The sequence below is a fragment of the Prionailurus viverrinus genome, chromosome C1 (genome assembly GCF_022837055.1).
Source record: "Prionailurus viverrinus isolate Anna chromosome C1, UM_Priviv_1.0, whole genome shotgun sequence".
NCBI lineage: Eukaryota > Metazoa > Chordata > Mammalia > Carnivora > Felidae > Prionailurus > Prionailurus viverrinus.
This window is the reverse complement of record NC_062568.1, coordinates 160,338,339-160,351,370: the sequence shown is the minus strand read 5'-3', so window position 1 is coordinate 160,351,370 and position 13,032 is coordinate 160,338,339. Positions and strand designations below refer to the sequence as shown.

The 13,032-nt window shown below is 39.2% G+C and overlaps 1 long non-coding RNA gene across 1 annotated transcript in view; it reads left to right on the top strand.

The window, feature by feature from the left end:
- LOC125173759 (uncharacterized) overlaps positions 1 to 11,451 on the top strand; it is a 51,074-nt gene extending 39,623 nt beyond the window's left edge. The window contains exons 2-4 of the long non-coding RNA XR_007155144.1: positions 2,860 to 2,916; positions 9,134 to 9,330; positions 10,161 to 11,451. This is a non-coding gene — a long non-coding RNA (uncharacterized LOC125173759). The remainder of the gene's footprint in view (positions 1 to 2,859; positions 2,917 to 9,133; positions 9,331 to 10,160) is intronic.
- Positions 11,452 to 13,032: the final 1,581 nt, after the last annotated feature.

Here is a 13,032-nt window from a genome sequence, read left to right as displayed (position 1 = left end):
GGAAAATCAATGTGCACTGAGTAGCAGTGCTTCAAAGATAGTTCACAAAGGTACTTTTCAAAGGTACTATGTCAAAATGCACCTGGCGTCCCAGGTACTGGTGGGAAAAGGAAAGTTATTAAATGCTTATGATAGTGAAACAGTGTGTTTTAGGAGCTAGGAAATATGGGAAAATAGATGGCAAACGATATACAATCCACACAGTGAGTTTCCCAAAGAGAATGGCTGTGTTTTCACAATATTCTTCCCTTTTTTTTAACGTTTATTTATTTTTGAGACAGAGAGAGACAGAGCATGAATGGGGGAGGGTCAGAGAGAGGGAGACACAGAATCTGAAACAGGCTCCAGGCTCTGAGCTGTCAGCACAGAGCCCGACGTGGGGCTCGAACTAACGGACCGTGAGATCATGACCTGAGCCGAAGTTGGCCGCTTAACCGACTGAGCCACCCAGGCGCCCCTATTCTTTCCTTTTTGAAGGAGGTGTTGCTAAATTGAAGTGTGCAGAGTTTCATTTAATATGCTTTCCAAATAGTATCTAGAATTTGCAACATGAACTGTAGGATAGGTAAGTTGATGAGGCAAGAGTCCTAAAAATAAACCAGATTTCTGGGTACAAATATCAGCCCCACTATTTATTAGTTTTGTGTGACTTCGGATAAGATACCTAATGTCTCTGAGTCATAGTTTCCACAAATGTACAATCAGGACAGTAAGTCCTACCAGAGAGGGGAATTGTCAGAGTTAGCAATTAACCTATATAATGCAGCCAGCTGAGCACCTGGTATATGATAGGGCTTCAAAAATAGGAACTATATTTCCATTCTCATTGTCACTTTAGTTCAGATCTTGGGAATGTCTCTTCCGGGCATTCTAGTAGCTTCCAGTTTTCCTTGTCTATAGTCCTCTCATTTGTCCATTTTGCTTACTCATTAGTATTTATATACCATTTTCCATACAATCTTCTTTAACTTATACTTAATATTGTACCATGTCCCAATTTCCAGAGTAGAGTTCATACTTCTTAGCATAGCATTTAAGGACATCCGTGATCTGACTCCAAATAACATCTCCTTTATAAAGACCTTGTGTACTATTGTCCATTTCCTCTTCATGTCTTGAATTTTTTTCTCTCCATAATTTTATTCACTTCCCCCCTCTAACTACAACACTTTCCATTTTTACATATTGGAATCCTATTTATGCTTTAAATTCCAGCTTCAATGCCATACCATCCATGAAATTTTCCTTAATCCTTTAGCCAGAAGTGATCTCTCTACTGAAACTGCTTAACAATTCTTTATATTAATAGTAAATGCCTATGCACTTGCATAATGCTAAGCTCAACAGATACTTACAATTTGGATATTATGTAACCTGTCTAGAGTAGTTGACAATACAAACAACTCCCCATCCATTTTCTTCTTTTGACTTCCAAAAGCTGGGTTTCTTACTTCCTCTCTGGCTTCCCCTTCTCAGTCTTCTCGGTGGGTGTATTAGTTTCCTAGAAGTTGCTGTGAAAATGTACCACAAACTGGATGGCTTAAAACAACTTACATTTATTATTTCCCAGTTCTGGCTTCTAGAAGTCAAAATCAAGATGTTGCCAGGTCCATGTTCCATCTGAAGTCTCTAGGGGAGGATCTTTCTTGACTCTTCCAGCTTCTGGGAGCCCCAGGCTTTCCTTGGCTTATAGCAACATAGTTCCAGTCTTGGACTGAATCTTCACATCTTCTCTGTCTGCAACATTCTTTTCCTGTGTCTCTACTTTCTCTTCTTATAAGGGCCCCAGTCATACTGGATTAAGGCCTATCCTAGTTGAGAATGACCACATATTAATTTGATTATATCTGCAAAGACTCTATTTTCAAATAAGGTCACAAGTACAAGTATTAGGTGTTAAGACATAGTTTTCTGGGAAAAACAATTTTACTGATAACAATGGGGTTCCCATCTTTTACCTCTTTTTAAAGTATTAGGGCTCTTCAGAGTGATTTCCTAGGCTTCTCTCAGCAATAATTTAAATAATGACAAAAACTAAAAGAAGTTTTTAGCACCCAATATGGTGACTCTCAAAACCCAAGAATCCAAGTAGGATGCTCAAGATATAGTCTTCTGATGTATTTTCCTAGACTACAGCTACTTTCCCTTAGCTTTTCCTTTCAAAGCACATTTACGATGCATTCTTTAAAAAAATTCAATGAGTGTTATTTTTAAAAAAGAGAAGAAGAGAATTTAATAAGTCAACATTGAAAATGTGAAAGTTATATGAGATAGATATGCACTGGTCCTCACCTTTTTTTCCTTCACGTAGAAAACAAGAAATGATTCCCCACTGGGAGCATAGTTGTTATGGACTACTGAATTTTTTTCTCCTCCAACATTTGTATGTTGAAGTCCTAACCTCCAATACCTCAGAATTTGATTGTGTTTGGAGATAGGGCCTTCAAAGAGGTGATTAAGTTGAAATGAGACCATTAGGGTGGACCATAATCTAATCTGACTGGTGTCCTTATAAGAAGAAATTTGTACACATTCAGAGACACCACCCAGAATGTTAATACAGAAAAGATTAGAGAGATGAAGGTGGGGTTTGATAAGGAGGGGAGGGAGAGAAGGAGAGAAGAGGAAAAGGAGAAAGAAGAATGGAAGAAAGACCAATTTGTTGGTATCATTTGTGTCATGCTGAGATTCGACTACCCCTGCACATTTCAACTACATAAGCGAATAGATACCATCCCTTCTCCCCATACCCTTTTTCTCCTTATGCTGATTTGGGATTCTGTTAACTTGAATGCAAAGCATCTGACTAACCCATCCTTCTTACCCGTTTTGGTTCTTTTGTTTACATCTTCTATTGAGGTGGCATTTCAGAGGACATCTTTAGCAGTATGGACATTTATCTGACCTCTCACAAAGGTAAGTAGGTGGAAAGGTATAGTTCCAAGATTTATCACCAGATTTACCTGTGATTTATCCACCACAAAAATTCCTGACTGCTCTTTGTGTGATCAGTATCTTGATCTTGAGTTTTGTGATCAGTATCAGTATCTTGAGTTATGAGTAGCCTTGAGGAGGAGAATGCCCTGAAACTCTCTTTTTGCAGCCCTCATGGGTAGACACTCATCCTATCCCTAACTGATGCTTTTCTCAAACCTTTCGGAATAGAGCATCAGCCCCTAAACTTTATTGCACATTGAAATCATCTGGGAAACTCTTAAAAATCCCTAAGTCAGACATCTGCTTTGCAAGAAAGTTTGGCAGTTTCTTATAAAGCTAAATATAATCTATCATATGATCCAGAAATTCCTAAGTGTTTACCCTGTTGATTTGAAAACTTATATCCACACAAAGCCTCCATGTAAAATTTATAGCAGCTTTACTCATAATCAACAAAATCTGGAAACAACCAGATATCCTCCAGTAGGTGAATGGATAAATTGTGGCACATACATATAATGAAATACTATTTAGTAATAAAAAAGAATAAGTTATCAAGTCATTCAAGATACAGATGAGTGATAAATGCATATGTGAAAGTAGGCAGTCTAAAAAGGCTATATACTGTATGAGTTTATAGCACATTCTTGAAAGGCAAAACTATAAAGACAATGAATGGATTAGTCATTATTGAAGGTTAGGGAGGGGGAAGGTTGAATAGGTGAAGTATCCATGAGCATAATGGTGGTGATAACTTTCTGTGTGATACCGTAATGTTGGGTACCTGATACTATGCATTTGTCAAAACCCATAGATCTCTGCAACACAAAGAGTGAACCTTAATGTATGTAAATTAAAAAAAAATCATTTGGGAGGTCAAGGGATCCCAGGACGGAATATAGAATATGACAAAACAATCTAAATATGTTACAAATGTATGAACAAAACCTCACTGCCAGGATTAGAGGAAAAGTACATTGACCTAAATAGCCTTGGAAGTGAGTGGCAGCAACTAGAAGCCCAGAGGAAAAAGGAATTGTACATAAGCACTCTAGTCTGGTTGATGAAGTTTCCCATGGGGGAATGGTAGCAGTTCTGAAACCAATATACACGTATACCAGAATTAAACAATTAAGTAAATGGATATTAGGAGCCTACAGGTAGGCAAGAGGAGAGGCAGGAATGATCCTCTTGGTTCTTGATAAGAGTTAGAGATATTAGTATGAATTCTATGGTATAGGTGTTTATATATAGAAATATTTATAGATATGTATCTATATGGGGATTAGCTATATGCACGCATATCTTTTTGCTCTGTCAGATGAAAGGGCTTAGCAACAAGGACACATGGGCGCCTGGGTGGCGCAGTCGGTTAAGCGTCCGACTTCAGCCAGGTCACAATCTCGCGGTCCGTGAGTTCGAGCCCCACGTCAGGCTCTGGGCTGATGGCTCAGAGCCTGGAGCCTGTTTCCGATTCTGTGTCTCCCTCTCTCTCTGCCCCTCCCCCGTTCATGCTCTGTCTCTCTCTGTCCCAAAAATAAATAAAAAAAACGTTGAAAAAAAAAAAATAAACAAGGACACATACATACCCATATGTTTATTTCTAATACTATTGTCCAATGAAAGGAACCAGGAATCCTTGGATAAACGGCTGACTATAGAGGAAATACACAAGATGAGCCTGGAGCATCTTATGGTGCCAGAAAGTATGGAAGTTCCAAAAAAAAAAAAAAAAAAAGAAAGAAAGAAAACCAAACAAAGGAAAACAACCACACACACAACAGTTCCCAGTGATGGGATGTACCAAAGAGAAACAAGAGCCAGTGAAAGGAGTTCCTAATGACCAAAAATGGAGCAATGTGAACAAACAAAATAAATAAAATAGCACTGGATTCTAATCCAGAATATAAATAAATATCTATGAATCTATATTGATACAAATAAATGCTTAAATCAATAAATAATCATGGCAGAAATAGATCAATTTCCCATGCAGAACTCCAAATAATTTATGTAAATCCTTTGTCTTCAAGGAGGAGGAGCCTGGGGTGCCTGGGTGACTCAGTCGGTTAAGCGGTTCAGGTCATGATCTTGTGGTTCATGAGTTTGAGCTCTGTGTCGGGCTCTGTGCTAACAGCTCAGAGCCTTGAGCCTGCTTTGGATTCTGTGTCTCCCTCCCTCTTTGCTCCTCCCCTGCTCATTCTCTGTCTCTCAAAAATAAATAAACATTAAAAAATTTTTTTCAAGGAGGAGGAGCCTACTTCCCACTTCTGAAGTGTGGGCTGTGCATGTGATTTTCTCCCAGAATACAGGGTGGAAAGGAAAACAAACAAGTACCTTTACAGCAGAGAAGCCTGGTAAATAAACACTGTGTCTCTCAGGTGATCAAGGTCAACATTAACAGTGATAAATCATATTGATAGTATATACTCTTGACATGATGTGATGAGAGTAACACTTTCCCTCTGTGGTCTTCCTCCCTATATAACATAGAAGCATAGTCTCATCATCAGAAAAACATTAGACAGACCCAAACTGAGAGATGTCGTACAATATACCTGACCAGTACTCCTCAGTACTATAAGGCCATCCAAAACAGGAAAATTCTGGGAAATGATCCCAGCCAAGAAGAGCCCAAGGAGACATGCTAAAATGTATTATGCTATCCTGGATGGGATCCAGGAACAGAAAAAGAGCATAAGGTGACTAATGGAAATCTGAATAAAGTATAGATGTTAGTTTAAAATTATGTATCAGTATTTCAAGATTGAGTCATTGACTGTGACCAATACACCATACTAAAGTAAGATGTTAATTATAGGGGAGATCAAGTATGACATATATGGAAACTCTACTATCTTTTTATTTTTAAAAAAATTTTAATGTTTATTTTTGAGAGAGAGAGAGAGAGAGAGACAGAACATGAGCAGGGGAGGGGCAGAGAGAGAGGGAGACTCAATGTCAGCAGGGAGCCTAATGTGGGGCTCAGACTCATGAACCCTGAGATTATGACCTGAGCCAAAGTTGGACGCTTAACCTAATGAGCCACCCAGATGCCCTGGGAACTCTATCTTTACGGCTTTTCTTTAAATCTAAAATTCCTAAAATAAAAACTTTTAAAAAATATCCTTTGCAAAGTTTTACCTCTACCAATTAAATCAGTATTTCTGGGGTGTAAGCCAGGCATCAGTATTTTTTTTTAAATTTTTTTTTTCAACGTTTATTTATTTTTGGGACAGAGAGAGACAGAGCATGAACGGGGGAGGGGCAGAGAGAGAGGAAGACACAGAATCTGAAACAGGCTCCAGGCTCTGAGCCATCAGCCCTGAGCCTGACGCGGGGCTCGAACTCACGGACCGCAAGATCGTGACCTGGCTGAAGTCGGACACTTAACCGACTGCGCCACCCAGGCGCCCCAGTATTTTTTTTTTTTTAAGATCCCAGATGATATCAATGTGCGGCAAAAGTTTGGGAAACTCTCTGGTAGGAGAAGTCTCTGAGGCCGGAGGCTATTATATTTTGGCATTAATTCACTCAAAATGTTCTGAACTAAATAAAAATGTCGAGTGTTGCTTCTATTTTATAGCTTTGTGAAGTTGAATTTTTAATGAGTGTGATAAAAATAAAGTACTAGAACAAGTTGCCCATTTGAACACCACTTGACGTTACACTATTAGATACTGAGCCACTAAATGACCAGTGTATCAAGCATATAATTACAAGTAATATTATATCTTAAAATAAAATTTCTCTTGTAATTTTCCTGCAATTGAAATGAAAAATGACATTCACATGTACACACTTTGCTCTGCCTGGTCCCTGGCCCCTCCACCAGAGAATGTCTATATGCTCTAGTGGACCCACAGCCCCATCCATATTTCACCCTTTTTGATCTGTCTAGAGGCTGTCTGTGGACTGCAACACCCAGGGCCCCTTGCCCTTGATTTCCAGTTGAGTTCAGGCAGGATGGAGGAGATAGATGTGGTCTTTTTAGCTTCACTCTCTCCATTCTTCATCATGGCAGGCCATGGCTGCCTTTGTCCCAGATCCAGCTCCTGTTGTCTCCCGCTCTCACTTGGCTCCAGAAACACTGTTCCCTTTCCCCACCCCTTCAGGCCCCAGAGAAGTAATGGCTTCCTGCTGTGGCTATTTCTGGGTAACTCATATCCCCTGTTGGAATTTTTAAAATTTTGCCCACACCTCTGTAAATAGTCACTTGACTGAAGTACTTTTCATTTAACCCCTCTAAGGGTGCCATGTGCTTCTTGTCAGAATTCTGAGTGATACAATCAGTGTATTGTCTACTCTTTCTTCTTGGGAATGATGACCACCTCCCCCCCACTTTTTTAACTTGACATAATATACTGCTTACTTCTTTGGCCTTAAAAATGCTCTTTATTTTGTAAAATGATACTGATAGTAGAGAGCATTATTTTCCCTAAATCCTTTCTTGGCAAAAGAAAAAGTTGGCAAGCCTGTGCTGGTTCACCACACATTTTTGAAATTTCATTTGTGAAATTTCATTTTTGAAATCCAGAGCCTGGGAACCATTGATCTAAGTGAGTGTTTGACTTTGAAACATGAAGGGAATTCAGCTGTATTTCATCTTACCACAAGAATCTTACAAATCTGGGGCAAGTGGCCAATGTGAACGATGTCAAGGCAGGCACTCAAGTTTAGTTGTTTACATAACAGGGTCTCAATCCTGGTAAAGAGGGAAATAGTATCAGGGGAAAATAGAAGGAGGTTTAAAAGCCAAAATGGTTGTTTTCTGCATGTTTCGGTATTGCATTTCACTGTCCCTCCAACGGGGGAAGCAAGAGAGGAGAGGGTAAGAGCGCACCTGGAAGTTTAAACAAGACGTTTACAGGACTCTTCCATGAAGTTTGAGTGACTAAGAACTTTTATGTTCACAGATCCAGAAACGTTTGTATTTGCACTAATCCAAGTCCTTTTTATTATAAATAATTGCAGAAGCTCATTTATAGATGACTCCATCACTAAGCAACGGGCTTTGGATGTTTGTATTTGTTGGTGTTTTAAATTCAATGTGTTTCATAATGTCAAGTACAGACAATTTGTAATTGAAACAAAATTTCCAAAGTACCCAACGTTTGGGCAGGGTAGAAGAACATAGGGCGTTATTTATCGTAGTTCAGTCTCCTTGACTTTAAAATTGTTCTTTGTTGGGAATGTAATATCCTCTTTTGTTGTGTCATATCACATTTAATTTTGACTGCAGAGACATTAACACATGACTTTTTTAGCTTTCGTCTGTTTAAAAATATATTTTTTGTTTATGTTCTCATTACTTCTTTTCTCTGTGTTTAGCTTGAGAAAAAGACACAAAGTAGTCTTTTGAAATTCATTCTTTCCTTTATGCACTTTTAAGAAGGAATTTAAAAGGGCCAGATAGCTTAGTCATAGAGAGAATTTTTTTTATGCAGTTATAATCCAAACAGAAGCTACTGTCCATATTTCATGGAAGAAGAATTGGCGAACCCAATAATTTTCTTTCTCTTTACATTTCTACTACTGAAACAAATTAATAGAGACTTTAAACACTGACTTATTTCTTCTTTTTAAACACTGACTTCTTCTTCTTTCTTTTTATATTCTTCTTTTATAGTAGAACCCACTGATGAAAAACTGGGGAACGATCAGTAGCCATGTTTCCCACCTCGGGGAGAGACATAGTAAAAAGGAATGAAACCCACTCATACTGAGCAGCAGAGAGAAGAGATGGAGAAGGCTAATGGTAGTGTTAGAGTTCATGAAGACCAGCTACGTGTCTGCTCTTCTGGTTGTTTAGTTGCTCAACTCTTCCTGATTCCATGAAATAAAAATGCCCATTCTTGGCTAAGCTATTATATTGAGTCAGCCATGCATAACTTGAATTAGCTTAAGCAAAAGGAGGGAATTAAGGAAAGATCTTGAGGCAGAGTTGATCAACTAAGCTTCATGAAGGCGGGAGAAAGCTCTCTGGGAGGGACTCAGAGCCGTGGTCCAAGAGGTGGGTACCATCAGGATTCACTTTTCCCTCATGTGACCCCTGCCCCTCTTCTGCCTGGACATCATGCTCTCTGTGGAGGAATGTTTTGATATATTACTTGCTATGTTTTTCCCCAGTACTCTTCATTTATTTTCCCTATAACACTCTTTCATCGTGGGCATTTTTTTGTGTCCATTGCCACAGGAGATGTGATAATAGACTGTGTCTTGAGTCTCAGAAACACAGACTGGGAGTGAATTCAGGCTCTGAAGATTAAGAGAAGTATCCTAAATTAGGGGAAAAGAAGAAAGCCCAGGGTGAAACAAAGAGAACTAAGTGGGTACACCGTTGAGAAAGAGGCCCTGCATACTGTAGATGAATCCTTCACTAATCAACACCCTGTGAGTGTCTGTGTTGTTTGGTGTCTTAAACTGAATGTGTTTTATAATATCAATTACAGCCAATCTATAGTTGAAACAAATTTTTGAAGTATCCTATGAAGTTTATATCTGAGGACTGAGCTCGATGGGGGGAGCAACAGACACTCTCAATGTGTGGGAGAAACCTAAGAGTGGAGAGGATCCAGAGTAGAAAGAGTGGTTGCCCTTTATCCTCAATAGAACTAGGGATGGAGACAAGACCCTAATGGCTTGACAAGTTGGGATAGCATGGGGCAGCATGTCTGTGCAATGAAGACAGTCAAATCTGAAGTAGCCTGGCAGAGTTCCAACTTGACTCAGTGAGGTGTAGGCACAGTAGCATCATTCCTGAGAATAGCATGGGTGTGCTTGTGGGTTAGAAAGCCTTGCCAAGGTGGCCATAGCCCAGGTAGTGGTTGGAGAATATTTCTCGATTCACTTCAGAAAGGCACTAGGGGCAAGCAGGGAGAGCCATTGATCCTGAAGTGACCTTTGGCATGGACCCATGTAGATCAACATCTGAAAAACAGACAGGATGAGGAGTCCCATGTGAAATTCAATACCTGACCAAGGATCAGAGCTTTTGCTTATATTGGGCCCAGCTGATGTTTCTCTTACTGTCTCCTGCTTAGAAGTTAGAAGAGAAGTTAAAGGGAAAAAAGATGAACCTGAACTCATTGAGGTTTGGTTTCTATCCATTGGTAAAACAGGATATCACTGGAGAAACGGAGTTCAGTTGCATACAAAAATTGTCACACTTGCTGAACACCTGCTTGCGTGGCCTGATTTTCAAATTATGTCTTCTCCCCCAGGCTGAGATCTTCCATGTGGCAGAGAACCTGGCTGCTGGAAGCTGCCGCTCACAGCCACACTTATTCACCACCATAGGAGGGGAAAATGCTGCTGAACCCTTTGACGCCCACCCCTTGATCCTCCCGACCCAGCTTCTGTTTGAAAAGCTTCAGAGATCAATGTTCACTACCCTTCTATTGGTGTTCCCACCCCATAGAACTGTGACATACTATGACAAATCCTCCTTGGGTTTAAGTCCCTATGGACCTTAATGGAAAGTGGCCAGTATTTCTGATAGCCTTGGTGATTGGCACACACATACTACAAATGAATTTTCACATAGCACAAAGCCATGTGCAAGGTGGCCTCTGAAGCCAGGATGCTGTAGCAGATCCATGTGCTTGGAATCCGAGGGGCAGCAGTTCGCCACCAAAGGAAATACTGTGACCAGAGGAAGAGAAAAGGGGGAGCTGGCTGGTAAAATAGTAAGTCTCCCCCACAGTCTGTACTGGGTAGCTATCTAGTAGGAGGACCACACTAATAAAGGTTTCCTGGGGATGCCTGGGTGGCTTAGTCTGTTGAGCATCCGACTCTTGATTTTGGCTCAGGTCATGATCCCCGGGCATGGGATTGAGTCCTGCATTGGGCTCTGCACTGAGCTTGGAGCCTGCTTGTGATTCTCACTCTCCCTCTCTCTGCCCTGCTCCCCCACCTTCTCTAAAATTTAAAAAAGAAAAAAATTAAGGTTTCTTAATGTCACATCGATATGATGAAGGTAAGTAAAATAATTAATAAGATACTGTGTCTTTTATGGCCCATTGGTTCAGAACTAGAAACTGGGCTCTGAAACAGAATAGAACAAAACAACAGTGACAACAAAAACACTTAGCCTTTTCATTGTAAATGTGTATAAACTCTGTAGCAGTTCAACGATGAGATTTGGCTTATAGGCCATGAATGGGCCTGGTGGTTTTTGCGCTCAAATCTCATTATATGCCTGCAGAGAACAAAGTGCTTTGTGCTATGTGAAAATTAGTTTATAGTATGTGTGTACCAATCATCAGGATTATCAGAAATACTGGCCACTTTTCTTTAAGGTCCGTAGGGACTTAAATCTGAAATGCATTTCTATGAAAACTTCATTTCGCTGCATAATTCTGAAATGATTCTAGCCAACTGTTTATTCATAGCAGCCTTTTCAGGCAATAGTCTAGGAGTAATTTCTCTGCATGTCTTCTTCTCCTTGTCCTTCTTCTTCTTTTTTCTAAATAGGCTCCACACCCAGTGCAGAGCCCAACATGGGGCTTGAATTCACAAACCTAAGGTCAAGACCTGAGCTGAGATCAAGAGTCAGATGCTTCACTGACTGAGCTAGCCAGGTGCGCCACAACATTTATTTTCTTAACTTGAGTTCTTATTATATTCTTTCAAATGCAAGGAAATAATAATTACTTTGGCTTAAGTATAAAGTCTGGAGAATTTTGTAATCTCTTTTACACCCTGGTACCATTTCTGATAAGGAGGTAAATAGATGATAAATATATGAATATAACACTGTGTATCCTGACAAAAATACTGACAATGCAAAAAAATAAATTCCTTGAAGAAAAGTCCTATTTTAGTCCAAGCTCTGGTACTAATTTTAACCTTGGAGTTAAGTAATTTGTATCCTTGGTACTAAATTGTAAGCAAACAATCCAATTAACTTGCCTTTCAACTCGAAACAGTTTTTTGATCACAGCTGAAATAGCTACTATGAATTTCCTTGCTGTTGTGTAGCTTTTTAGGCATTCAGGATAATAACATTTCCTCCACATCGGAGCCACTAGCATCCAAGGACAAGAAAAAGTGTTCCAACAGATTAGGAGCCTAAATGAGTTACAAACTGGGGCAACTGCCCAGTGAGCAACAGCCAACAGTAACTGGGCTGCCCTGGGCTTTAAGGTGTATCTGAAAGGATCTAGATCTTGGGAGTCATTTCCAAAGAACATGTAATCTCACACAGATATTTTCAAGTAGCTTTCTTTTGGGGGGGGGACTATAAAGTAACATATGATTATTCTGGATCACTTGGAAAGCTAAAAATTAATGACTAAACAAACTCATCAATTTCTCAATCGAAAGATACCTCCTGGTAACATTTTGTCATATTTCTCCTCATTTTTTGTGTGAATATATATTTTAAAATTCATTGAAATTACATTACATATATAATTTCTATGATATATATTCTACAGAAATTTAGAATAAAATTTCTTTCTGGTATGCAAATTTTAAATAGTACCCTAGGTAAATACTCATTGTACAGTAATTATCCATAAAATAAAACATTTTTTGCTCTTGTTCTTTTTAATGAAACAAATTGAAAATATACAATTTGTCTATTTATTTTATTTTATTTTATTTTATTTTATTTTATTTTATTTTATTTATTTCATTTTAGTTTTTAAGTTTATTTATTTATTTTGACAGAGTGCACATGCACCCATGAGCTGGAGAGGGGCAGAAGGAGAGGATTCTTAAGCAGTCTCCACTGGTCGGCCCAGAGCCCACTGTGGGGCTCCATCTCACAACCATGAGATCATGACCTGAGCCAAAATTGAGAGTTGGACATGTAACCAACTGAGCCACTGTGGAGCCCCAAGCCTCTTCTGTTTTAGTCCAATGCATATTCATTGAGAAATCCAAGATACTGTGATGAACTTTTAGGGGATAGAAAACCAAACATTAATAATAATACATCATTTGCCCTCAAAGGCATTTATGTAGGTATATACACAACTAACTGGGTGATGATAAAATGGACACAAAATAAATTTCTAAGTGATCATGGACCATAGCTACCATAGCTCTAATTGGAGAGCTTATAGGGAAGAGTCAATTTAGTTGGAT